The 25,648-nt window shown below is 47.9% G+C and overlaps 1 protein-coding gene and 1 long non-coding RNA gene across 8 annotated transcripts in view; one reads left to right on the plus strand and one right to left on the minus strand.

Annotated features, from left to right (window-relative positions):
• LOC146811566 (telomerase protein component 1-like) overlaps positions 1 to 25,648 on the minus strand; it is a 1,575,504-nt gene that overhangs the window by 904,041 nt on the left and 645,815 nt on the right. The window lies entirely within an intron of this gene.
• Positions 10,176 to 25,154, plus strand: LOC146811571 (uncharacterized). Its single transcript, XR_014966743.1, has 3 exons — positions 10,176 to 10,293; positions 21,308 to 21,417; positions 22,052 to 25,154. It is a non-coding gene; the product is annotated as an uncharacterized LOC146811571 (long non-coding RNA).

Below are 25,648 nucleotides of genomic sequence, written 5' to 3' on the forward strand. Positions count from 1 at the left end.
TACTGCAATGTATGTTGTGAAGTCACAGGCAGAAAGATGGCACGATGCTAGGAGAGAAGTGCTGGAGATACAGAGGACCGCTTCCGATAAGGAACGGGAGCAATGGTCCAATGATGGAGAATTGGATGATGAAGGGTGTTGGAGAAATAAGCAGATGGATAAATGAAAGTTACCCACAGCTTTCGTACAACCTATGGTTCAGATGGCACATGGACTAGCGCATGTCGGAGCTTCCGCAATTGTAAAATTACTCACACGAGTTTGGGAGCATCCGGAGATCGCTAGCACGGCAAAGAGGGTAGTGCAGACTTGCATGATTTGCCTGAAGTATAACCCAGGAAAGGGTACACGAACTCCAGCAGGAGGATTTGCAACACCTACTGCACCCTTTGAGGTTTTGCAGATGGATTACATTCAGCTTGAACGCTGTAACAATCTGAAGTATGTTCTAGTAGTGGTTTGTGCCTTCAGTAAGTGGGTTGAGGCGTACCCTACGAAAGACAATACTGCAATGACTACAGCCAAGATGTTATTGAAGGAGTTCTTCCCTCGATATGGTGTTTGTAGATTGCTGTGGAGTGATAACAGACCTCATTTTATAGCAGACGTTATCAAGTATGTCCTGAAAGGACTGGGAATTACCCAGAAATTTCATGCAGTGTTTCACCCTCAGCCTGCGGGATTGGTTGAGAAATATAACGGTACTTTGAAGCTTAAGATCGCTAAGATCCAAGCTTCGACTTCTTTGACTTGGCCAGACGCTTTACCGCTGGCATTATTGTCAATTAGATCGATACCGCATTCTCGGACCGGTCTCACGCCATATGAGATCGTGTTCGGACGCCCAATGAATATTTGGGGTCCACCGAAACCGAAGTCAGTGTATGATGTACCTTGTGTAATGATGAATGATTATCTGGCACAGTTAACTGATAATTTGGTTTCTATTCATCAACATGTTCGAGAAGCGCTCCCTGATCGGTCCACAGGTGAGGGACATAACCTCCGGCCTGGAGACTATGTTATGATCAAGGTGTTTGAAAGGACGAACAGTCTGGAGCCGAGATGGGTTGGTCCTGAGCAAGTCTTGCTCGCGACGAGGACAGCTGTGCGAGTCTCCAATCGGAAGAACTGGATCCACTCCTTACACTGTCGTAAAGTGCCACCTGGATTAGTGGAGCCTGCTTTATTGACCGACCATCGAGAAATTCTGACTGCGGAGAAAGGCCGTGCTGTGGAACCGAACGACACTGAGGAGGTCTTCCCGGACCAAGCGATTCCTGGAGGTAGAAGATATCGTCTCAGACCGAGGAAGTGATTTCTTTCTGTATCAGGACACATTGTCAGAACGGCCCTTAGGTTAGTGAAACGGAGAGCCAATGAGGCAAGGGGGGGGGGGATCAGCCCTGCATTAGTGTAGTGACACCCGTCTTGGCTCGCTGGTGAAGAAATCAACGGCTGCCTAAGGGGAAGAGTTCTGACAACCTTTTAGTTTCAGGAAGATATTGACTTTTACTACAAAATGGAGAAGAAGAAGATTTTTTGTGCAACAAGTTTTATTATCATTGTAGCTATTGTTGGTATAACCACGTGGTTTGTTGAGGATGTGACTCCTGCCCGTGAGTTGTTTGTTTTGACTACTCCAGTGCCTGAGGAGCACTACTTTTACACCCTTCCGTATCAAGAATTGAAGCATCGTCAGTCCTATTTGAATAATACTTTTATCCAGATGTTGCATCATACCCATGTTGCTACAAATGCTACGAACTGTTGGATATGTGGTATGATGCCAGCTCATCAGAAGAAAGGAGGAACGCCGTTCATACCTCTTCCTTTCTCTCATAATGGCTCTTGTAGAGCATGGTACACTTTGCTTTTTGCCACACGGAAACCTACAGTGGGACGACTACTTTTTAGACTTAATAGGGAATGTCATCAAGATAAAGAAGGCTATCCACAAGCGAATGGGACAATATGGGAGTGTGAAGAATATCGACCAGATAATGAATCAATCCCCTACATCTTCACGAACACTAGAGACATTATCGGAAATGAAAAATTTGTAATTCAAGTGGCACGAGCTCAAGCGGACCTGTGTGTCCAGAGTGTGGGTCATATTCCTGTTGGTGTTAGTGACTGTATTATTGTTTTGAATATAGATGGATTAAATAATAGTACTTTCTTAGCTTCCCATAATACGTACTTCGTATGTGGAAATAAAGGTTATTATCGCTTACCAGCCGGCTGGTCCGGAGTATGTTATGTAGCGTTCTTATTACCCCCTGTATTCTTAACACCTGCATCCTATCATAAAGACTTGAAGTTATTGAACAATGTAACTGTAAATAGGTATAAACGTACTCTATCTATTGATGATGTTGACCAAACTGACACTAGCTTACAGCAGTATGTTGATTTAACTTAGGATTGTTTTTCTTTGTTGGAGCTGCCCTAAATAGTAGGAAGGTTCGACGATTAACAAAAGTTGTAGAGGCTGTAACGAATCAAGCTGCTGCTGCTCTTGGGAATCTTACGGAAGAATTGCAAATCACTAGAATTGGTGCGTTACAGAATCGTATGGTATTAGATGTTATGTTAGCAGACAGAGGTGTAGCATGTAGGATTATTGGAAGTAGTTGTTGTGTATTTATTCCTGACCACACGCCGTCAGTCTATAATGCTATTAATAAATTGCATAAAATCGCAGCTGAGATTCATACAGAAAATGGCACTTGGACCTTTTCTGGATGGTTTTGGGCATTGATCACTACATGGGGATGGAAAGTTTTAACTGGTCTTTGTATTATTGTAGCAGTTCTGTTTCCTGCTGCGTTTGTGTTCAGTGTGGTCCTTTACTCTGTTCTTTATGTGTGTCATTTTGTATTCCTGATAAGAAAGCTATTGACAATGTTACCTATCAGAAACACTTAAACAAGGAGGTGGAAGAGATGATGAAAATTGACATATATGATGACTATCCTAATAAGCCGAATGTCTTCAGTAAATGCTGAAAGGGTCGTCTGTTGAAAACTGAAACAGCGATATGATTAAGCATTCACTGAAGACATGAATTCTCTACAGTTAAAACGTGTTTCTTGTCTTATGTTGACTAATGTCCGGACTCCATTTTGTATTGTCATGTCTCCACGTGCTTTGTACGAGAAGAGTCCTACCTTTTCGCTAGTTGCTCTTGTAATCTGCCTAGTAACAGTCTATAAATAGCTCCTTTGTCCGTCTGGCGCATGCCCAGACTTGACCACATCTGTTGTCAGTTAGTCCTTGCTTGACCATGTTTTCATGGGCTCAGGAAATTGTTAACTCCGCCCATATATTGATCCTGTATTGAAAATGTCCATAAATGGTAATGAATTTTGCTCTATGTTGTATCCACCCACTTATGAGCCCCTCTGTTGTGTATAAAAGGGGACCGTGTATGCAAGTTCTTTGTGCTACTCTATGCAACACTGAAGAGTGTTGTGTAGGTTGTAGGACCACCCTTAAGGGTTAATAAACTCTGTCTTTATATTTGCAGTTTCCGTGCCAACTTTCTTCTAGCTTTCGTTACAGGAGGGTGAACCCTTGTATTTTGCAGGCCTAGCTGGGGCCTGTATTCATCACCTCGTCCCCCATAAAAAGCCTGGACATGTGGTTGGATAGCTCCCTATCCATGGAAGCACCAAGCAACAAAAACAGACCGCATCTTGCTTTTCAATGCTGCATTAAATCCTGGACGTGTTACCCATACAATCTAGGAGAACAGTGGTCTGGGCGCTTATTCTTTCCCGTATGGACAATGGAAATTGCCTGTGCATGGACTCACCCAAATCGGTTATTAAGAGACTACAGGTAGTCCAAAACGCTTCAGCATGGACCATCTTCATGCTACCCAAACACACTTCAGCAAAAAGCACCTTGGCCAACCTGCCCTGGCTCCCATGGAGGTAAGAACAACATTTAAGGTGCTATGTCTGGCCCACAGGGGAATCAAGCACATGGGACCCCCCCCTGATTAGGGCCAATAGGACTTTAAGATCCCCCTGAGGGTCCAGCGAATTCAAAGGACCAGATGGGGGGGGGATCTTTTTCTCACCTATCCCCCAAACTACGGAACTCAATGCCAACTGCATTGGGAGATGAACCCGAGAAGACAAAATTCAGATAACTGCTCAAAACCTTGCTATAACCCCATTAGCACAGCCATGTACAGCCTTAGAGGATCAAGGATGCGCGCGATGACTCACGCAGCACTGGGAAGCCTTCGGGTAGCTACGTGCTTTATAAATCCGCAATACAATACTGCTCCAACGTTCCAAATCCCTGGCAAAATCCATTTCGGATCTCAAAGATGGTCCCACTTTCATCACCCCTGCCCCAAGCTTTTTGAGTAGGACTCCAATATTTTCAACGTTGAATCACGAAGCCATATGGGATGATAGCAAATACAGTTTTATCTCCCTTTGTAAAAATGAGGACTACGATTGTGGAATTGTGCCTATAAGAACAAGTTACTTACCTTTGGGAAAGATATAGCTGTAAAAGACAGATTAGTTATGGATTCCTCACCTTAGAATCACCCCCAGGCATCAGACTGTATCTGGAGAATTTTTCTTCAGCAGTAACCCTGCGCATTGGTAGGTAGCGATGGTCGACTCGGCGTTCGTCGTTGGCGTCGTGGTCGCCGGAATGACGGTATCTACTTAGACGCCACCCCTGCGTGCTGACGTCAGTTCTTTACACGACATTCCACGCCAGAAACGCAGAGCCATGCAAGACACTGACCACTGGTGCACACAACTGAGGCCTTGAAGCAAAGTCCTTTACCCTAGAAGTCAGTTCTCAGAACGGGGAGGATGGGTGTGGCGGTGAGGAATCCATAAATAATCTATGTCTCTTACAGACATATTGTTACCGAAGGGAAGTAACTTGTTCATCTGAAAGAGACAATTAGTTATGGATTCCTCACCTTAGAATAGATACCCCAGCAATACTAACCACGGAGGTGGGTCTGCGAACCAAGTTCACACTAGGAAGTCCTAGAGAACTGAACCGCCAAAGAAGCCATCTCTACGGACTTGGCTGCCCAGGCAGTAGTGTTTAGTAAATGTGTGCAAAGAAGCCCACGTAGCTGCCTGGCAGATGTCATGAAGGGGGACTCTACATACCAATGCAGTAGTGGCTGCTGTCACCCTGGTGAAATAGGCCCGCAACCCCACTGGAGGTTCCTTTTTCACTAATAAATAGCAGATTTTGATGCAAAGAACGACCCTTCGGGTGACGGTTTGCTTTTGCACGGCTCGACCTTTCTTGGCACCCACATAGCCAACAAAGAGCTGGTCATCCACCGGGAACTGTTGTGTGATCCAGACAGCCAGGTAAGGAAGTTTGGAAGAAAGAGCATGACGCTCACTCACCCTGCGAGCAGAGGTGATGGCAACCAGAAAAGCAGTTGTAAGTGTCAGAAATCTGAGAGGACAGTTATTAAGTGCATTAAAATGAGCGCACATAAGATAGGTCAGAACCAGGTTCAAGTCCCACTGGGGCATTACAAAAGGAATTGAAGGATACAAGTGAGTAATGCCCTTAAGGAAGCAAATTACAATAGGGGACTTGAAAAGAGAAGGCTGGTCAGGAAGCCAAAGAAAGGCCGAAATATAGCCTTTTAGAGTGCCCAGAGCAGAGCCCTGCTGGGCCAAAGCAAGAATGAATAGGAGAACCTCTGAAAGGGGATCCACAGCCTTTGCTGCGCACCATGCCACAAACTTGTTCCATCTACAGGCGAATACCGTTTTGGTGGAGGGACGCCTGGCTGCCAAGATAACGTTACAGACTTTGGGAGGAAGGTCAAAAGCGGTCAACTGTTGCCGCTCAATCTCCACACAAGGAGGTGGAGGCTGGACAGGTTCGGGTGGAGGACCGCTGCTGCTGTGTCAGAAGATCCTCCCGAAGGGGCAGTCTGATCGGAGGATCGATGGCAATGTGCAAGAGCTCGGGATACCAGACTCTTCGTACCCAGTCCGGGGCCACAACAATGACCTGGGCCCGGTCTCGCTTGATGTTCTTCAGCACTCTGGGTAGAAGTGGTATAAGCGGAAAGGTGTATAGAAGACCGCAACGCCACTCGCAATGAAAAGCGTCACCGAGCGAGTGCCGCCTTGGAAATTCCAACACGCAGAACTGCTGACATTGCGTGTTCTCTTTGGTGGCGAATAGATCGAAACAAGGATCTCCCCACCGCTGAAAGAGACCTTGTAGCACCTCTGAGAAAAGACGACATTTGTGATCAATCATGCACTGGTGGCTGAGTTCGTCCACCCCGGCGTTCAGAGAACCTGCCAGGTGTTGAACCACCAGGGACATGCCCTGATGTTCCAGCCACTACCAAAGACAAAGACAAAGTGCTTTCTGACATAGGATCCACAACCCCACCCCGCCCTGTTTGTTGCAGTACCACATGGTAGTGGTGTTGTCCGTGAACACCTGCACTACTCTCCCTGTGACAGAAGGAAGGAATGCCTTCAGTGCAAGACGGATCGCCAGCAGCTACAAAAGGTTGATGTGGAACCCGGACTCCGCCGGAGACCAGAGGCCTCTGATCTCAGCCTCTTCCATGTGGCCCCCAACCCAGAAGTGATGCATCTGTCACCACCGTGAAGTCTGGCTGGGGAAGGGAGAGGGGCCTGTCGTTGACCCAATCCTGGTTCGTTAGCCACCTCTGCAATTGGCATGCAGGAAAGATTCCCCTGATGCTGTGCCCACTGGAACTTCAGGTCCCGCTGCAAAGCCTGCATATGCCACCTGGCATAGTCCACCAGCAGGATGCAGGAGACCATGAGGCCCAGTAGCCTCAGGGTCATTCTGACCGAAACCCGGGATTGAGGCTGAAAGATCGGAATCATAGCCCGTATAGCCCGACTCGCTGCTCGGGAGAATAAGTCTGAACCTGGACTGTGTCCAGAACCGCTCTGATGAAAAGGAGCTCTGAGAGGGAATCAGGTGTGACTTCAGCATGTTGATGGTTAACACCAGCAGGTGCAGGAGGTCAGCCGTAGTCTGGAGGTGGGAGACGACAACCTAGGGCGAGCCCGCCTTCAACAGCCAATCGTCGAGATAGGGGGAAGACTGTAATCCCTGAGCTGCGACCACAGCCATCACTTTCGTGAACACCCGAGGGGCGCTGGTAAGGCCAAATGGGAGCACAGTAACCTGAAAATGCTTGTGGCCTACCGTGAACTGTAGGTAACGCCGATGAGCAAGCAGGACGGGGATGTGCAAATAAGAGTCCTGCAAGTTCAATGCTACCATCCAGCCTACAGGGCAGACACGATCTGAGCCAGTGTCAACATTTTGAACTTCTCCTTCCGGAGGAATGGGTTGATATTCCTGAGATCCAAGATAGGACACAGGCCCTTGTCCTTCTTGGGCACGAGAAAGTAGTGGGAATAACAACCACAACCTACTTCTGGGGTAGGAACTCGCTCGATGGCTCCCTTGGCCAAGAGAGCCTTAACTTCCTGTTGGAGAAGGGCCAAGTGATCTTCCGATATGCAATGGAATTGAGGTGGCATGGATAGAGGGGGAATTCTCGAAGGGGAGGGAGTATCCCCTTCAGACTATCTGCAAAATCCACCTGTCTGACGTGATGGTTTGCCAGTGGGAGAGGTGATGGTGGATCCTGCCGCCCACTGGTGAATGGTGGCCCTGAAAGGTCAGACTAGGAGGGATTGGAGGCTGCTGCAGAGAGGGCGCTGGTGCACTGGCCCACCCGCTGGCCCCTGGACCCACGACGGTGGGATCCACGTTCCCGGCCGCGCAGAGGCTGGACAGCTAACGCATACCCCTGTGGCTCTGGGCGGAACGTGGCAGGGCACCCCTTCCGCAGCCACAAAAGACACAAAAAGCAGACTGCGCTGGGCAGGAGGTGGAAGCCAGGACCAAGGATCTGGCCATAGCCCTAGAATCCTTAAAGAGCTTGAGTGCATTGTCTGGCTTGTCGCCAAACAAGTGACGGCCATCAAAAGGTATGTCCAAAAGTGTAGCTTAGACATCACCAGAAAAGCCAGTGGACCTCAACCAGGAGTAGCGTCTCAGTCCTACTGACGTTGAAATCATTCTGCCTAGGGAGTCAGTGGTGTCCAGCCCAGATCTTATGGTGAACTTCACTGAGTCTCTCCCTTTGGCAACTGCACAGGAAAGCACGGCCCGTGCCTCCTCCAGGCACGGTGGCAGCACCTGTACGACCGAATCCCACACCGAGTAGGAGTAACAGCCCAAGAGGCATGTGGTGTTTACCGACCGCAGTCCTAAGCTGGAGGAAGAAAAAATCTTCTTCCCAAGGTGGTCCAGCTTCTTGGATTCCCTATCAGGTGGTGCGGTAGGGAATGCGTCCTTGGAAGTCGAGGCTTGGACCACCAAGCTCCCAAGGTTGGGGTGCTAGGAGAGGAAAACGGGGTCGCCCGGGGCCGAGCAGTGGCGTCGGGCAATAATCCTATCCACAGGACTCCCTGTCTTGGTCCAAGTGCCCAAAAAGATGTCCGTGAGGGCCTCATTAAACGGCAGCAGGGGCTCCAAGGAGGCCGCTGCCGGCTGAAGCACCTCGGTCTGGAGGTTAGTCCAGACCACCACCGTAGGAAGCTCAAGGTTTAAGGCCTCAGCCGCCCTACGCAACTCCACTCCATATGCGCACCCTCCTCCGTAGACACGGTATGGGGAAATAGCATGCCAAGGTCTAGAGAGGTGTTCAGACCACTGGCTTCACCCAACTCCTCTCTCCAGTCCGATTCTTCTAACGCACAAGTCACTTACTTGTGTAACGATATATCTGTAAGAGACAAGTTAGTGATAGATTCCTTACCTTAGAATGTCCCCAGGAGTCAGACAGGATCCGGAAAGTTTTCGTAAGCAGTACCCCTGCGCGTCGGTAGGCGTCGTCGTGCGGCTGTGCGTACGTCGCTGGCATCGTAGCCGCCGAGATGATGAAGTCGTCAGAGCTATTTATACGCGCCCACACGCGCTGATGTCAGTTCCGTACACAACTTTTTCACGCCAGGAACGCTGAGCCATGCCAGAGACGGACTACTGGGATGACCTGAACCCTAGGGAACAGTTCGCAGAACGGGGAGGATGGGTGGGCGGTAAGGAATCTATCACTTACTAATGTCTCTTACAGATATATCGTTACCCAAGTAAGTAACTTGTGCATCTGAGAGAGACACATTAGTGATAGATTCCTTACCTTAGAATACATACCCAAGCAATACCAACCCCGTGGTGGGTCTGCAAAGTGAGATTACACCAGAAAGCCACAGAGAACCGAACGGCCAAAGAAGCCGTTGTACTGCTCGATTTTCCCGGCCTTCCGGTGTTGCAGGGCAGTCCATGTGACTTCAGTCTCTTTCCATTCAAGTCTAAGGGTTAGAGTAGTGTATAGAGCCTATTTATTAGGCACTTCAACATGACCCTGTGTTCTTCCCCATAGATCAGGGTTTGCATACATATCCTAGGGGATAGATTTGTTAGCATTGGGGGTAATATGTTCTGTAGTAAGGGTATCTAATGGAGCTGTGCTGCATTCAGGCCTGGTAGGCCTTAAACGGGAGAGATATTAGGCACTTCAACATGACCCTGTGTTCTTCCCCATAGATCAGGGTTTGCATACATATCCTAGGGGATAGATTTGTTAGCATTAGGGGTAATATGTTCTGTAGTAAGGGTATCTAATGGAGCTGTGCTGCATTCAGGCCTGGTAGGCCTTAAATGGGAGAGACTCCATCTTTCCTCCTGCTCTAGCAGCTTGGGAAGTTTCTAGGTCATAGGCAGTGTTTTAGTTAGAAGGTGTTATTCGCTTGGAAGAGAACCGGTTCAGGCCGGCCCTTATCGAAGGATTGTATTCTCCTTCATGCTGAAGACACTACAACAGGCCGGCCGGCTGGGAACGTGTCCTTGGCACGGGGAGGTACAGGAATTTGGTGGGCGGCAGGTTTCGAGCTGGAAATTTCCATGAGAGAATGCACATCTATATTAGTGAAAGTCTGAGGCAGAGACTGGCACTTGCTTCTAGACCGTAGGCGGCATCTGGCCGTTAGCAGTAAAGCTACTACTTATTCCAGGGAAGACAGATGATGAACCTGAATCTAAAGAGAAGAGATTAATTGATGAGGAGGAGGTTCCAGTGGCTCGGGGGAAACAGAGAAGGGAGTAAATCTGTGACTGCAGAGGTGTGACTTCCAGGCGAAGCCAAGGCGCAGACGGAAAGGGAACCTAGATGACCTTTGAGTACAGACTAAATATCACCAGGTGATGTTAACCCTTTACTATTAGAGTATACAACTTAACCTTTCACTTTCCTTGCAGGTTGTCTACATATATATATAATGTATTACTATTAGAGTATACAACTTAACCTTTCACTTTCCTTGCAGGTTGTCTACATATATATATCTAATGTATTACTATTAGAGTATACAACTTAACCTTTCACTTTCCTTGTAGGTTGTCTATATATATATATAATGTATTCTGTGAATGTGCATGTGGCATTTAAATAAAGTATTTAGCTTGTTGTACGTTAGCATGTGTTGTGTACTTTTGTATAGGAGGACAGTCTATTCTTTAGTCAGAGTTGCCTTAAGATGAACAGAGGTTAATCCTGGTCAGATAAGTGGTAACTGGATGAGGGGAAAAACAAGCCCCTCGAACTAAGAGAACAGGTTGTGCTCAACTAATAGTCTGCGAATGTGCATGTGGCATTTAAATAAGGTATTTAGCTTGTTGTACGTTAGCATGTGTTATGTACTTTGGTATAGGAGGATAGTCTATTCTTTAGTCAGAGTTGCCTTAAGATGAACAGAGGTTAATCCTGGTCAGATAAGTGGTAACTGGATGAGGGGAAAAACAAGCCCCTCGAACTAAGAGAACAGGTTGTGCTCAACTAATAGTCTGTGTGTGATCGGATATATAGTAATCCTAACTCCCCTGTCGTGTACTACAATTATAATAGGATAAGCTCGTGCTAAGGCTGCCGAAGGGGTAGGAGATTCTGGGTCTAACAAAGGCCGCGAGACTTTGAGTGTCGCTGCCGAATGGGTAGGAGATTCTGGGTCTAACAAAGGCCGCGAGACTTTGAGTATCGCTGCCGAATGGGTAGGAGATTCTGGGTCTAACAAAGGCCGCGAGACTTTGAGTGTCGCTGCCGAATGGGTAGGAGATTCTGGGTCTAACAAAGGCCGCGAGACTTTGAGTGTCGCTGCCGAATGGGTAGAAGATTCTGGGTCTGAGATTGCGAGGCTGTGAGGTCTTGATATATAGATATATATATATAATAGGAATTCCCTGTCCTTAGGTGGTACGTATATATGTGGTTATTTAGGTGTAAAAAGGCCCTAAGGAGGGGGTAACGTTCTGGTTTGGGTTAAAAAGGCTCTGTGGAGCAGGTTCTATCAGGAGGAAAAACCCAAGCAGAACATTTGGCGTTGTGAACAGTTTACGTATTCTGTGTGCGTTGTGTGGTCCCGTGTTTACTTTTAGTGTGTGCGTGACTTTGTTTGTATGTTCTTTGTGATATACTGCTGTGTCTAGCCTTTCTTCTTCTTTCTTTTCTTTTTCTTCTTCTCTCTTCTTTTGCAATCTGTTCTTAACATTGTACATATGCTTTTCAGTTGCCCATTGATATTCCCGGCTGGGATACAATGCCTTGTGAAGCCCTAGCCCGGGAGTGGGCTGAGTAATTGGAGACTGACTTTTGAACATCACTTGATTTATTTGAATGGGGGCAGACGGTATGATGTGCTGGCTCGTGAAGTGAGCTCATTGTGCTGCTTTAGAATTGGTATGTGTATATTTCAGCGTGTCTTCTGAAGGGTGCTTGTAAATAGCTTGCTACGTGAGGCAGAGAGGGCTGGATCCCTTTCAAGTGTTAGTTAAGGAATGCATATCTACTGTTTTCAGTTGTACAGTGCATGTAAGATCTCAAACCGTGGCTCTGAAACGTGGGACTCCCTTGAAATTCCAGTCTCCGTAGTTGCAAGGAAGGGTGTTATTCAGCAGGTGATTGATGGCATCTTGGAGAGAGACAGCGGTGTTATTTTCATGTGTTGGTTACCATGCATTACACATGTGGGCATTTGCGATGAGAACGTAGTAAGTTGAACACAGAGCTGGTTGATGCCCAGTTTGCTAATATATCTTTGACGTCAAAATTAAACGTGTACCAGGCTGTGAAGTTGTTCACTTTTCCATGCCAGAATGATTCAGGTTTGATTAGTGTAACAAAGAATGCTGGCAGGCTATGAGCTACGCAGGCGGTTTTAATTAATTCCTCTAGGGAGCTTTCTCAGCCTGCATGGAATGTGCATAAAAGTAAACAGACTAATGTTGTAAGCTTCTCGATCACCGGTTGCGGACATAAATTACACTTGACTCTGTGTAGGAAGGTGGATATCTGACTATGGTTACCCCCAACTTTTTGCCTAGTGTCTAGCTGGTTTTTCGACTTAGTTGGCCTGAGATCCTGCCATTCAGGGTCTCAGGCTGTCTGCTCTCTCTGTAAAATGGATTCCATGTACCCTAGGTACATTCCCAATTGGTAAGGATCACCTTATTGGACCCTGTACAGTGTACCCTAGGTACCCAGGGCATAGGTGTACCCTAGGCCTCCCAGGGGCTGCAGCATGTATTATGCCACCCCTGGTCTGGCCTTCCAATCAGACACAACTGGCTGATCACTCAGCTGGGGCAAGGTCGTGTAATCACCCCTTGCTTAGGTGTAGTATTCCTATACCTACCCTATATATAGACACATGTGTACCTATCAGTCACTCCTATGGCAGGCCTTAACAATCCTGGAGGCAGAGTGCTTGGTAACATGTGAGATGGTGCTCTAGCATGAGCTGAGCCTGTCTGCAGCTTTCGGAACCATGTCCTTATAGCTGTTCTATGATATAGCCTACCATATACTCTTAAAGTGCCTTATAATCTTAGACGGTTATGGTAACTATGGTTTGGCTTTATCAAAACATGTCGTGTAAGGTGTCTAACACTCGGGAATAACACCCCCATGCCATTTCTGGACATGAGAATATTATTCCCCCCTTCTAGAGGGAAAGACATGTTAAAATCATACTTCACTGTTAGCCTCTGACCAAAGCCTCAGCATCACAAAATGGATGCTGCTGCCACGACACAAGTCTGACCTCCTGCAGCTGGGAGTGATCCCAGCCAGGGAGGCTTGGACAATAGGTTTCCTGCTTGGGGAGGTGCTAGCACCTCTCCAGACAGCCTTTAGTGTATTGGGGCAGGGTGGGCTGAAAGGAATGAGACATGCCTGGGGCACACAAGGTGTTCCTTGCATAGTCCAGTTCAAACCGGTGCTGGGGCACTCCAGCCCCAGCTCTGGCGCGAAACTGGACAAAGGGAAGTGGGTGTAACCACCCCCTCCCAGGTCCCACCCATAAGGCGTGACCTAGCAGGTAGCCCCAGCCCCCCAAATTAGTATAAGAGTGGGAGTTGGGCCTCCAGACTTTAGATTATCCTGAACCTGCAAAACTGAACAGAAACTCTGGACCTTCGACATTCGACGAAAGAAGAAGACTGAAGAATCTCCCTTGTGGCCAAGGAGTGGCTACCCTGTGCAAACAGGCACCATCAAGTGACTACCCTTTGCTTGCGAAACGTTCGACGAGGAACCGACTGCAGAGCCCGACCAGAGCCTTGATTTCCAGACTTCTCCGACCCTCATCCACATCTGCAGCAGAGCTGAGATCCGTGGAGGCGACGAGCGACGTGGGACCGGCTACCTGGGAAAAGTGGCTAGTGACTTACAGCGCAGCTTCTGAGGCACCCTCGAAGTTGTGCACCGGGGATTGAGAAGCCCCACCCCCAAGCACCATCTGCACCGAAGATCAGCCCCCCACACTCCACGAGTCCTGCGTGGGGCCCTTCAGCATTTTCCTGCTTGCCGCGTTGTCCGGTTGCTTGCCCGCTGGCTGGTGGCCTTTGTGACGACGCTCCCTGAAATCTTCTGCGCTGGTTTGGCTCCTCCAGACTGGCTCCCGCTTCTCTGCAAAGAAGAAGCACCCCAGACCCTCCTGGTCTGCACCAGAAGCAAGTCCTTTGTTCTTCGTGGGTTCCGCTTGCCAAGGCCTGGTGAGTCCTAGTCCAACTTCGACGCCGCCGACAGCAAGAGCCTTCGTGGGACAGCTCGCCTCCTGGTCCTGGTCGTCCTCGACGCTTCCTGGTCCTCCTGGCTGCAGCGACAAGCTTCACCTTCACCTGCAACTCTTCACGACATCGCCTGGTTCCCTCCTGGTTCCACGTGGTCACTGGCTAGTGACCTTGACTCTGTCCCTTCTGCTTGCAGGTTTCTTCTCTTCTTGATCCCAGGCTTGGGATCCACCGGACACTCTTCACTGACTGCCTGTCAGCATCTTTTCTTCAGGCATCCATAGGAGTCGACGACGAAACCCGACGCAACTTCACCCCTATGCACCCGCAGCCTGTGGGCTAGGTAACTTGGGTACTCCGGTGCTCATCAGGATAGTGACTATCCTAGTGTCTAAGTTTCAAGTCTCAACTTCCTAGCTACTCCGGAAGTGTCCTAAATCTATCTAATTCTAAACTGTACTATTGCTAGTGACTTTTACGCATTACGCGTGAGTGTTTCCACTCTGCACACGAATCCCGTGGGCCTCCCACTTCCTATCCTGTGGTAGTCTAGTGTAGCCCCAGCGATTCCCTAGGCCTAGGCCTACTCTATTTCCGTGACAGTGGTTCTTATACCACTTACTTAGTATATGGTTTGCGTGGCCCCTAGGGCCTAACTGTATTACTTACCTGTGTGACTTACTGTATGCATTAATAAGACTGTGTTGTACTTACCTCTAATCTCATAAAGAGTGCTGAGGGTTTTCTTAGAATAAATACACTTTATTTTATATATATATCTGTTGTGGTGTCCTTTCATTTGGTATTCAAGGGATTATATATGGTATCACAGCTGGCTTCACATGCCATTCAGAGTTTAGCCTAAGACTGCTCTTGTCCATGCTACCACTAGGATAGCTGGTCTATAAGGTTGACTTTACAACCAATCACCATAAGGGTATTTGGACTGATATAAGGTGTACACTAGAACTAGTGACATCATACATCAGGCCAACTTCTCACATTGGTGAGCAGCGGTTGGGATCTGAGCTTGCTGTTGTAATACCATTGTAATCTTGAAATACTAAATTGGAAGATCACACAGATATTGTCTAGGTACATATAACATAGTTTAGTATACTTAAGTCCTACTGGACTTAGTGGTTGTAGGTTGAAGGGAGTAACACACCCTGACTACAACTACTAGAGAGGTTTAGTAGAAACAACTAGTGTAGGTAGGTGCACACACCACACCCTCACTAGAATCATGCCCCTGAATGGAGATCACACTGATGCTCCCTCAGGAGAGGAGAATCCTAGACAGGTTCCCTCTAGGTATGATACATTCACATTCCAGGAGATGAGACACTTGTGTACCTCCAGAGGAATAAAACAGGGTGCAAACCCTACCCTTAGACAGCTAGTGGAGCTTCTGGAGGCCTATGATGCTGAAAGAGCTGCCAGGGATGGTGCCATAGCTGTAGATAGGGGTCTACCCACCACAGATGAGTCAGATGGGGAGGTAGACAGCCAGGGCCAAGTAAGGAGACTTAGCCAGGCTAACCTAAGCTTACATGGGAGTTTGCATGGGGTCCCCCCATACAGACCCCCAAGTAGGCTTTCACAGAGAAACAGGAGGGACAGATCCCCTTCAGTGGAATCCATCCACTCCCATGTTTCTAGCATCTCTAGTGCTTCCTCTCACAGGGGAATGAGTTCACCTGAGAGAAAGGAGCATAAAGCCAGAATGAGGGAAGCTAATCTGAGGATTCAGAGGGAAGAAATTGCCCTTGCCAAAGAGAAGCTTGCTCTGGCTAGAGAGCAAAAATTGTGTGGGTCAGAACCCACTGGTGGCAGCAACATTCCTAGAGATAGGGATAGGTCTTATGACCATAGAAACCTAAGCAAGATAGTCCCCCCATATCAGAATGGGGATGACATCCACAAATGGATGACTGCTTTGGAGAGGGCCTGCAAAGTACAGCAGGTACCCCAAAGTCAGTGGGCAGCTATCTTGTGGCTCTCCTTTTCTGATAAAGGTAGAGACAAGCTCCTCACAGTCAGTGATGAGGATGCAAACAATTACAAAGTCCTGAAGAGTGCTCTGATAGATGGGTTTGGCTTAACCACTGAGCAATATAGGTTGTTGTTCAGAGACACCCAGAAGACACAGACACAGGACTGGTCTGATTTTGTGGATTGTGCCACTAAGGCTTTGGAAGGTTGGTTAACTGGCAGCAAGGTGCAGGACTATACAGGATTGTACAACTTGATTATGAGGGAGCAGATCCTTAGTAATTGTCAGAACCAGCTTCTCCATCAACACCTGGTAGACTCAGATTTGACCTCTCCCCAAGAATTGGGAAAGAGGGCAGATAAATGGGTCAGGACCAGGATTAGGCCTAAAAATCAGGGTGGTGACCAAAAGAAAGATACCACCAAGCCTCAAGAGAAGGGTGGGGATAAAGCAAAAGAGAAATCTTCCTCAGGGCCCCAAAACTCCACACAGGGTGGTGGGTCCCAAGCTCCCTCCTCTTCCACAGTTAAAAAGCCTTACTGCCATGTGTGTAAAACACCTGGGCATTGGAAAACTGACAGCAGTTGTCCACAGGCTAAAAACAAAACTGTTCCTCCAACTACTCCTGTCACACCACCTATTACTGTCAGCAGTAATCCCCCAGGTGGTGGGAGTGCCCCCAAAAATTTGGTTGGGTTTTCTTGGGGAACACAGGGGGATCCTGGCTTAGCCAATTCCCCTGCAGCAGCTACTCTTGTCTGTGATGGTAGCATGGGGTTTGCCAACTTCACTGCCTGTCCCAACACTTTGGGTAGGTACAGACAGGAACCCTACATCAATGGTAGAAAAGCTGAGGCCTACAGAGACACTGGAGCTAGCATCACTATGGTGGCCCATAGGCTAGTTCCCTCTGAGCAGCTTTTGCCTGGTTTCTCATACCAGGTAACTAACATTGATGGCAAACAAAATAGTCATCCCATGGCAGAAGTATGTCTCAGCTGGGGAGGGGTCACTGGCCCTAAAAGGGTGGCAGTGTCTCCAACCTTGCCTGTGGACTGCTTGCTGGGGAATGACTTAGAACTCTCAGCTTGGGCTGGAGTTGAACAAGACACCCATTCCAAAATGGTAGGCCTTTCCAAAAAGGGTAGTGGGGTTGTGCCAGTCACAGCCCCTGTCCAAGTAGCTTTCCTCCCTGAAAAGGTTGGAAGGGCAGTGGTAGCCACAGCCCAGGCACAGACAGACTTCCCTGTAGGGACTGACAGAGCTGTGACAGTCACAGCTCAAACCCAAACTGAGTGCCTTCCTGAAAAGGTTGGCAAGGCTGTAATGGTCTCAGCCCACACTCAGACTGATATAGGTGTAGTGAAGCCTGAAACAATGGATCACTCCACACAGACAGAGAGTAGTGGGGAGGAAGAAAAGTCTCCCTCCCCCCAGACATTAGGAAAAGGTCAGCCTCCTCAGGGATCTGACCTCACCCCTTGTGAAGGAACTGCCCCAGAGGTAGCCAGGCCTGGCCTGGCAGAGCCTCTGATGTCAGTGGCCCCTTCCAAGGTGGGACCCAGTCTGGTGCAGGTAGCCTGCCTCTCTCTACCCTGCCTCAGTCAGCCCAGGGCTGCAGAGGTCAGGGAGGCCAGTGGACCCCAAGAGGGCCCCTGTCCACAAGAACCCCCCCTTCAAAAGAATGAGGATTGCCTGGTTAGTTGCCCTAGCCAGGGGATGGGTAAAAACATTCCTGAGGGATCCCCTTCACAGGTAGTTAGGGACCTCCCCCAGAGGGATTCTGTTGGGCACAGGCAAACCTGGGACCTTAGGGCCCCAAACCTGACCTGTCCCTCCAGTAAGCCCACAAAAGGGACCCAGCCTCCAGCTTTAGGTAGCCAGAGGCTGACCCTGAGAGCACAGTGCAACTCAGTTAGAGAAAGAAAGGCATCCAGGGTGGAGGATGATTGGAGGAAGCTGAGGCCTCACTTTGAGGACACTCACTTCAGTACTCCATCTCAACACCAGCCTTTTACTTTGCAAAGACACACCAAAGGTAGAGATTCCCTATGGTGGAGACCCTATGATATCTTTAGGATGAGGGATTGCTTAGTGGACCATGAGACAGGGGGTAACCATGCTAGTGCTGGTTCTTCCTTATATGGCCACTCAGGCAATAGAGGCTTACCTTGTAAAGGCCAGCCTTATCTCCTTTCGTTTGGGGGGGGGGTTGTGTAGGAAGGTGGATATCTGACTATGGTTACCCCCAACTTTTTGCCTAGTGTCTAGCTGGTTTTTCGACTTAGTTGGCCTGAGATCCTGCCATTCAGGGTCTCAGGCTGTCTGCTCTCTCTGTAAAATGGATTCCATGTACCCTAGGTACATTCCCAATTGGTAAGGATCACCTTATTGGACCCTGTACAGTGTACCCTAGGTACCCAGGGCATAGGTGTACCCTAGGCCTCCCAGGGGCTGCAGCATGTATTATGCCACCCCTGGTCTGGCCTTCCAATCAGACACAACTGGCTGATCACTCAGCTGGGGCAAGGTCGTGTAATCACCCCTTGCTTAGGTGTAGTATTCCTATACCTACCCTATATATAGACACATGTGTACCTATCAGTCACTCCTATGGCAGGCCTTAACAATCCTGGAGGCAGAGTGCTTGGTAACATGTGAGATGGTGCTCTAGCATGAGCTGAGCCTGTCTGCAGCTTTCGGAACCATGTCCTTATAGCTGTTCTATGATATAGCCTACCATATACTCTTAAAGTGCCTTATAATCTTAGACGGTTATGGTAACTATGGTTTGGCTTTATCAAAACATGTCGTGTAAGGTGTCTAACACTCGGGAATAACACCCCCATGCCATTTCTGGACATGAGAATATTATTCCCCCCTTCTAGAGGGAAAGACATGTTAAAATCATACTTCACTGTTAGCCTCTGACCAAAGCCTCAGCATCACAAAATGGATGCTGCTGCCACGACACAAGTCTGACCTCCTGCAGCTGGGAGTGATCCCAGCCAGGGAGGCTTGGACAATAGGTTTCCTGCTTGGGGAGGTGCTAGCACCTCTCCAGACAGCCTTTAGTGTATTGGGGCAGGGTGGGCTGAAAGGAATGAGACATGCCTGGGGCACACAAGGTGTTCCTTGCATAGTCCAGTTCAAACCGGTGCTGGGGCACTCCAGCCCCAGCTCTGGCGCGAAACTGGACAAAGGGAAGTGGGTGTAACCACCCCCTCCCAGGTCCCACCCATAAGGCGTGACCTAGCAGGTAGCCCCAGCCCCCCAAATTAGTATAAGAGTGGGAGTTGGGCCTCCAGACTTTAGATTATCCTGAACCTGCAAAACTGAACAGAAACTCTGGACCTTCGACATTCGACGAAAGAAGAAGACTGAAGAATCTCCCTTGTGGCCAAGGAGTGGCTACCCTGTGCAAACAGGCACCATCAAGTGACTACCCTTTGCTTGCGAAACGTTCGACGAGGAACCGACTGCAGAGCCCGACCAGAGCCTTGATTTCCAGACTTCTCCGACCCTCATCCACATCTGCAGCAGAGCTGAGATCCGTGGAGGCGACGAGCGACGTGGGACCGGCTACCTGGGAAAAGTGGCTAGTGACTTACAGCGCAGCTTCTGAGGCACCCTCGAAGTTGTGCACCGGGGATTGAGAAGCCCCACCCCCAAGCACCATCTGCACCGAAGATCAGCCCCCCACACTCCACGAGTCCTGCGTGGGGCCCTTCAGCATTTTCCTGCTTGCCGCGTTGTCCGGTTGCTTGCCCGCTGGCTGGTGGCCTTTGTGACGACGCTCCCTGAAATCTTCTGCGCTGGTTTGGCTCCTCCAGACTGGCTCCCGCTTCTCTGCAAAGAAGAAGCACCCCAGACCCTCCTGGTCTGCACCAGAAGCAAGTCCTTTGTTCTTCGTGGGTTCCGCTTGCCAAGGCCTGGTGAGTCCTAGTCCAACTTCGACGCCGCCGACAGCAAGAGCCTTCGTGGGACAGCTCGCCTCCTGGTCCTGGTCGTCCTCGACGCTTCCTGGTCCTCCTGGCTGCAGCGACAAGCTTCACCTTCACCTGCAACTCTTCACGACATCGCCTGGTTCCCTCCTGGTTCCACGTGGTCACTGGCTAGTGACCTTGACTCTGTCCCTTCTGCTTGCAGGTTTCTTCTCTTCTTGATCCCAGGCTTGGGATCCACCGGACACTCTTCACTGACTGCCTGTCAGCATCTTTTCTTCAGGCATCCATAGGAGTCGACGACGAAACCCGACGCAACTTCACCCCTATGCACCCGCAGCCTGTGGGCTAGGTAACTTGGGTACTCCGGTGCTCATCAGGATAGTGACTATCCTAGTGTCTAAGTTTCAAGTCTCAACTTCCTAGCTACTCCGGAAGTGTCCTAAATCTATCTAATTCTAAACTGTACTATTGCTAGTGACTTTTACGCATTACGCGTGAGTGTTTCCACTCTGCACACGAATCCCGTGGGCCTCCCACTTCCTATCCTGTGGTAGTCTAGTGTAGCCCCAGCGATTCCCTAGGCCTAGGCCTACTCTATTTCCGTGACAGTGGTTCTTATACCACTTACTTAGTATATGGTTTGCGTGGCCCCTAGGGCCTAACTGTATTACTTACCTGTGTGACTTACTGTATGCATTAATAAGACTGTGTTGTACTTACCTCTAATCTCATAAAGAGTGCTGAGGGTTTTCTTAGAATAAATACACTTTATTTTATATATATATCTGTTGTGGTGTCCTTTCATTTGGTATTCAAGGGATTATATATGGTATCACAGCTGGCTTCACATGCCATTCAGAGTTTAGCCTAAGACTGCTCTTGTCCATGCTACCACTAGGATAGCTGGTCTATAAGGTTGACTTTACAACCAATCACCATAAGGGTATTTGGACTGATATAAGGTGTACACTAGAACTAGTGACATCATACATCAGGCCAACTTCTCACACTCTGTATGATATATTTTGCTTTAAAAGATGATTGCATCAATGTGATTTTCTATGTGCACAGCTGATTTTGTACAATGAGTCTGATATGTGGTCTCTTCATTAACATGTACATTTCTTTCCTAAGGTGCTTCTAGAGCAATGTGCCCTTTTTAGTCACAGGAAAGTGCAGGGAATTAATAGGTCCCTTTTAATTTCAGATGCTGGGCACATATTGTGCTTTTGCGCCCCAACAAATACTGAACAAAGCTGGGTTAGAGGCTATGTGATTTACCTATGGGAGAGCATTTTCAGATTGAGCTTGCTTGAGGTAAGCAGTAGTTACAGCTATTTTTCCTCTCAGACCTGTAAAATAGCTGTTCTGGCGGTGGGTCATTTGACAGCGTCTTTCGGATTGCTGTTTGGGAGGCTTGCATTGAGGTCGTCCAGCAACGCTGGGCAAAGCTCAAGCTCTCTGTGAAGTCCGGGAAGGAATTCCTACGGGAGGGGTCATCTCATCTCAGCTCCTCTCCTCCGTGGGTAGGGACAGCTTCCTGGGCATAACTGTCTGGGAGGCTTGCACAGGCGCAGGCCCCCCCCCCCCATGAGCAGAGTCGCAGACAGTCCAAGTGAGTTGGCAGGCGTGCAATTCTCTCCAACCTTGAAGGCGGAGTAGTCCCTGCTTGTTATCTTTGGCAAGAGGCCATTTAGAGTCCGCGGAGATTTGTGAAGGGGGGCTGAACCTGTGAGGGGTGCAGTGAGAGACGTCAGAGAAGGAGACTGCCCCAGCCCTTCTTGCTGTGTATTGGAACAGAGGGATTTTATCAAAACTTTAGAGGCTAAAGTGTTAGTGGTATTATTACACGATTCCCCAGAGCTGGAGGAGACCTATATAGACAGAAATTGAAATATTGTACTTTTGAAAATGTTCTTTGCAAGAAAAGTGATTCTTGTTTCTTTTTCAGATTCGCCCAGTTCTCCGCGTGTGAGTGGGACTCCCTTCTCCCGTGTGAGTGGGGCCCTCCCTCTCCCCTCCCCTCCCCCCTTCCCTTCCCTCCCCCCCCCCCAAGCCTGGAGTAATACGAGACGGTGGCGGCTGATGCCGGTGGCTATCCAGACTGCATGGGGTCCTCCCTTATCAAGAAGATACAGCTGCTGATGTGTACCGGAGAGCATGATGGCCTGCTTCTTTCCAAGCGACATGGGATCGTCGAAGTATGGAACTTTTTCCTTCACGTGCGGCCAACGTTGTTTGCATAAAGGCGGTGTGTTTTTTCATACTGCAGGACTGTTTTTTTTTTTTTTTAGGGCTGGACATGAATAGAGACGCTCTGCAGCACTCTGAGTAGATATTTTCTGAGTTAGTGCACAGTGATAACTTGTGGCTATTGCTACTATATCTGAGTTTGACAGTGGAGTCTCCAGTTTAATCATTAGAAGCATTAGGTGCGTTCAAAAGCTTGATTGATTTATTTTCTGTATCCATTCAACCTGTATCCGGATGTCTATGAACTATTTTTAGCTGCGCCATCATTATGGCTACTCTACAGTGATTATCACATACCTTTGATGAGTTTTTTTTTTTTTTTTTGCTGCTTGTCCAGTCCTGCTTTGTTTTGAATTATGTATTTTTGTGTAGCAGCTTCACAATATGAGTTGCTGTTTCAACATGTGCTTTTTAGTAGTTGTGACTCTTACGTTAGACATGTGATTTTCAATGGTTTTTTCCTTTCAACTGCGAGATGCAGTACTTTCATGATCATTTTTGCTTTTCACTTATGTAATACACTTGCTATTTGCTAGATTTTGTTTTTGACATATGCGAATGGTGATGATCAAGGGTCATGGGGTGCAAAGTAGTGAGTCAGCCACTTGTGGTCTGACACCCTATGGTGACCCTCAACCACCACCATTCTGTACTGACTTAAGTGTGTTCTGCCTTTTAGTGTAATAGTCTTTCCAAGAATAGAAGGTATGGTATGTTGAGGTGCAGTCTTGTGGGTGGTGGTGCACACATGTGCTCAATGTTGTATACTGAGGGATTTAGCGTATAATGTTATTTGGGTTAGGTGAATTATGATTTCGACCTATTGGCTTTGACGTGGTCTAATGTGATTTTGCCTTTTGACTCTACCTTGCTTCAAATTTCTCTGTGGGTGTAAAGTTGTGTGGATGAGAATTATTGGTGTTTCTGCTTTGGCAGTCTATAATGCCAAATCTATTTAGAAAATGGCCTGCTGGATGGTCAAATCTATTAATCAGACTTCTACAGTCTTATCCGACTTACTATTAGACGCCCAGGGTGAACGTAGAGCCATTTTGCACAATAGAGCAGCCATTGATTATCTTTTGCTTAAACATGGACACGATTGTTAGGTATTATTTCTATCTGTTGCTTTATTCACGTGTATTCCTTCAATGCTTCAATTCTGCACATTTGGTACTAGACATAGATCAGTTCGTTTTGTTTATAATAGACTGAAGTCAAGGGTGGAATGTACTGCTCGATTTTTCCGGCCTTCCGGTGTTGCAGGGCAATCCATATGACTTCAGTCTCTTTCCATCCGAGTCTAAGGACTGGAGTAGTGGATAGGGCCTATCTATTAGACACTTGTGACATAATCCCGTGCCCCTACCCATAGCTCAGGGCCTACACACATAGCCTAGGGGATAGATTCGGTAGCCTTGAGGATAACTTGCCCTATAGTGAGGGTATTTCATAGAGCTGTGTTGAATTCAGGCCTGGTAGGCCTTAAACGGGAGAGGTATTATTCCTCCACCGATGTTAGTCGTGTTTATTGAATGTATAATAGACTGAAGTCAAGGGTGGAATGTACTGCTCGATTTTCCCGGCCTTCCGGTGTTGCAGGGCAGTCCATGTGACTTCAGTCTCTTTCCATTCAAGTCTAAGGGTTAGAGTAGTGTATAGAGCCTATTTATTAGGCACTTCAACATGACCCTGTGTTCTTCCCCATAGATCAGGGTTTGCATACATATCCTAGGGGATAGATTTGTTAGCATTGGGGGTAATATGTTCTGTAGTAAGGGTATCTAATGGAGCTGTGCTGCATTCAGGCCTGGTAGGCCTTAAACGGGAGAGATATTAGGCACTTCAACATGACCCTGTGTTCTTCCCCATAGATCAGGGTTTGCATACATATCCTAGGGGATAGATTTGTTAGCATTAGGGGTAATATGTTCTGTAGTAAGGGTATCTAATGGAGCTGTGCTGCATTCAGGCCTGGTAGGCCTTAAATGGGAGAGACTCCATCTTTCCTCCTGCTCTAGCAGCTTGGGAAGTTTCTAGGTCATAGGCAGTGTTTTAGTTAGAAGGTGTTATTCGCTTGGAAGAGAACCGGTTCAGGCCGGCCCTTATCGAAGGATTGTATTCTCCTTCATGCTGAAGACACTACAACAGGCCGGCCGGCTGGGAACGTGTCCTTGGCACGGGGAGGTACAGGAATTTGGTGGGCGGCAGGTTTCGAGCTGGAAATTTCCATGAGAGAATGCACATCTATATTAGTGAAAGTCTGAGGCAGAGACTGGCACTTGCTTCTAGACCGTAGGCGGCATCTGGCCGTTAGCAGTAAAGCTACTACTTATTCCAGGGAAGACAGATGATGAACCTGAATCTAAAGAGAAGAGATTAATTGATGAGGAGGAGGTTCCAGTGGCTCGGGGGAAACAGAGAAGGGAGTAAATCTGTGACTGCAGAGGTGTGACTTCCAGGCGAAGCCAAGGCGCAGACGGAAAGGGAACCTAGATGACCTTTGAGTACAGACTAAATATCACCAGGTGATGTTAACCCTTTACTATTAGAGTATACAACTTAACCTTTCACTTTCCTTGCAGGTTGTCTACATATATATATAATGTATTACTATTAGAGTATACAACTTAACCTTTCACTTTCCTTGCAGGTTGTCTACATATATATATCTAATGTATTACTATTAGAGTATACAACTTAACCTTTCACTTTCCTTGTAGGTTGTCTATATATATATATAATGTATTCTGTGAATGTGCATGTGGCATTTAAATAAAGTATTTAGCTTGTTGTACGTTAGCATGTGTTGTGTACTTTTGTATAGGAGGACAGTCTATTCTTTAGTCAGAGTTGCCTTAAGATGAACAGAGGTTAATCCTGGTCAGATAAGTGGTAACTGGATGAGGGGAAAAACAAGCCCCTCGAACTAAGAGAACAGGTTGTGCTCAACTAATAGTCTGCGAATGTGCATGTGGCATTTAAATAAGGTATTTAGCTTGTTGTACGTTAGCATGTGTTATGTACTTTGGTATAGGAGGATAGTCTATTCTTTAGTCAGAGTTGCCTTAAGATGAACAGAGGTTAATCCTGGTCAGATAAGTGGTAACTGGATGAGGGGAAAAACAAGCCCCTCGAACTAAGAGAACAGGTTGTGCTCAACTAATAGTCTGTGTGTGATCGGATATATAGTAATCCTAACTCCCCTGTCGTGTACTACAATTATAATAGGATAAGCTCGTGCTAAGGCTGCCGAAGGGGTAGGAGATTCTGGGTCTAACAAAGGCCGCGAGAC

Source organism: Triturus cristatus, chromosome 7, assembly GCF_964204655.1.
Source record: "Triturus cristatus chromosome 7, aTriCri1.1, whole genome shotgun sequence".
Taxonomy (NCBI): domain Eukaryota; kingdom Metazoa; phylum Chordata; class Amphibia; order Caudata; family Salamandridae; genus Triturus; species Triturus cristatus.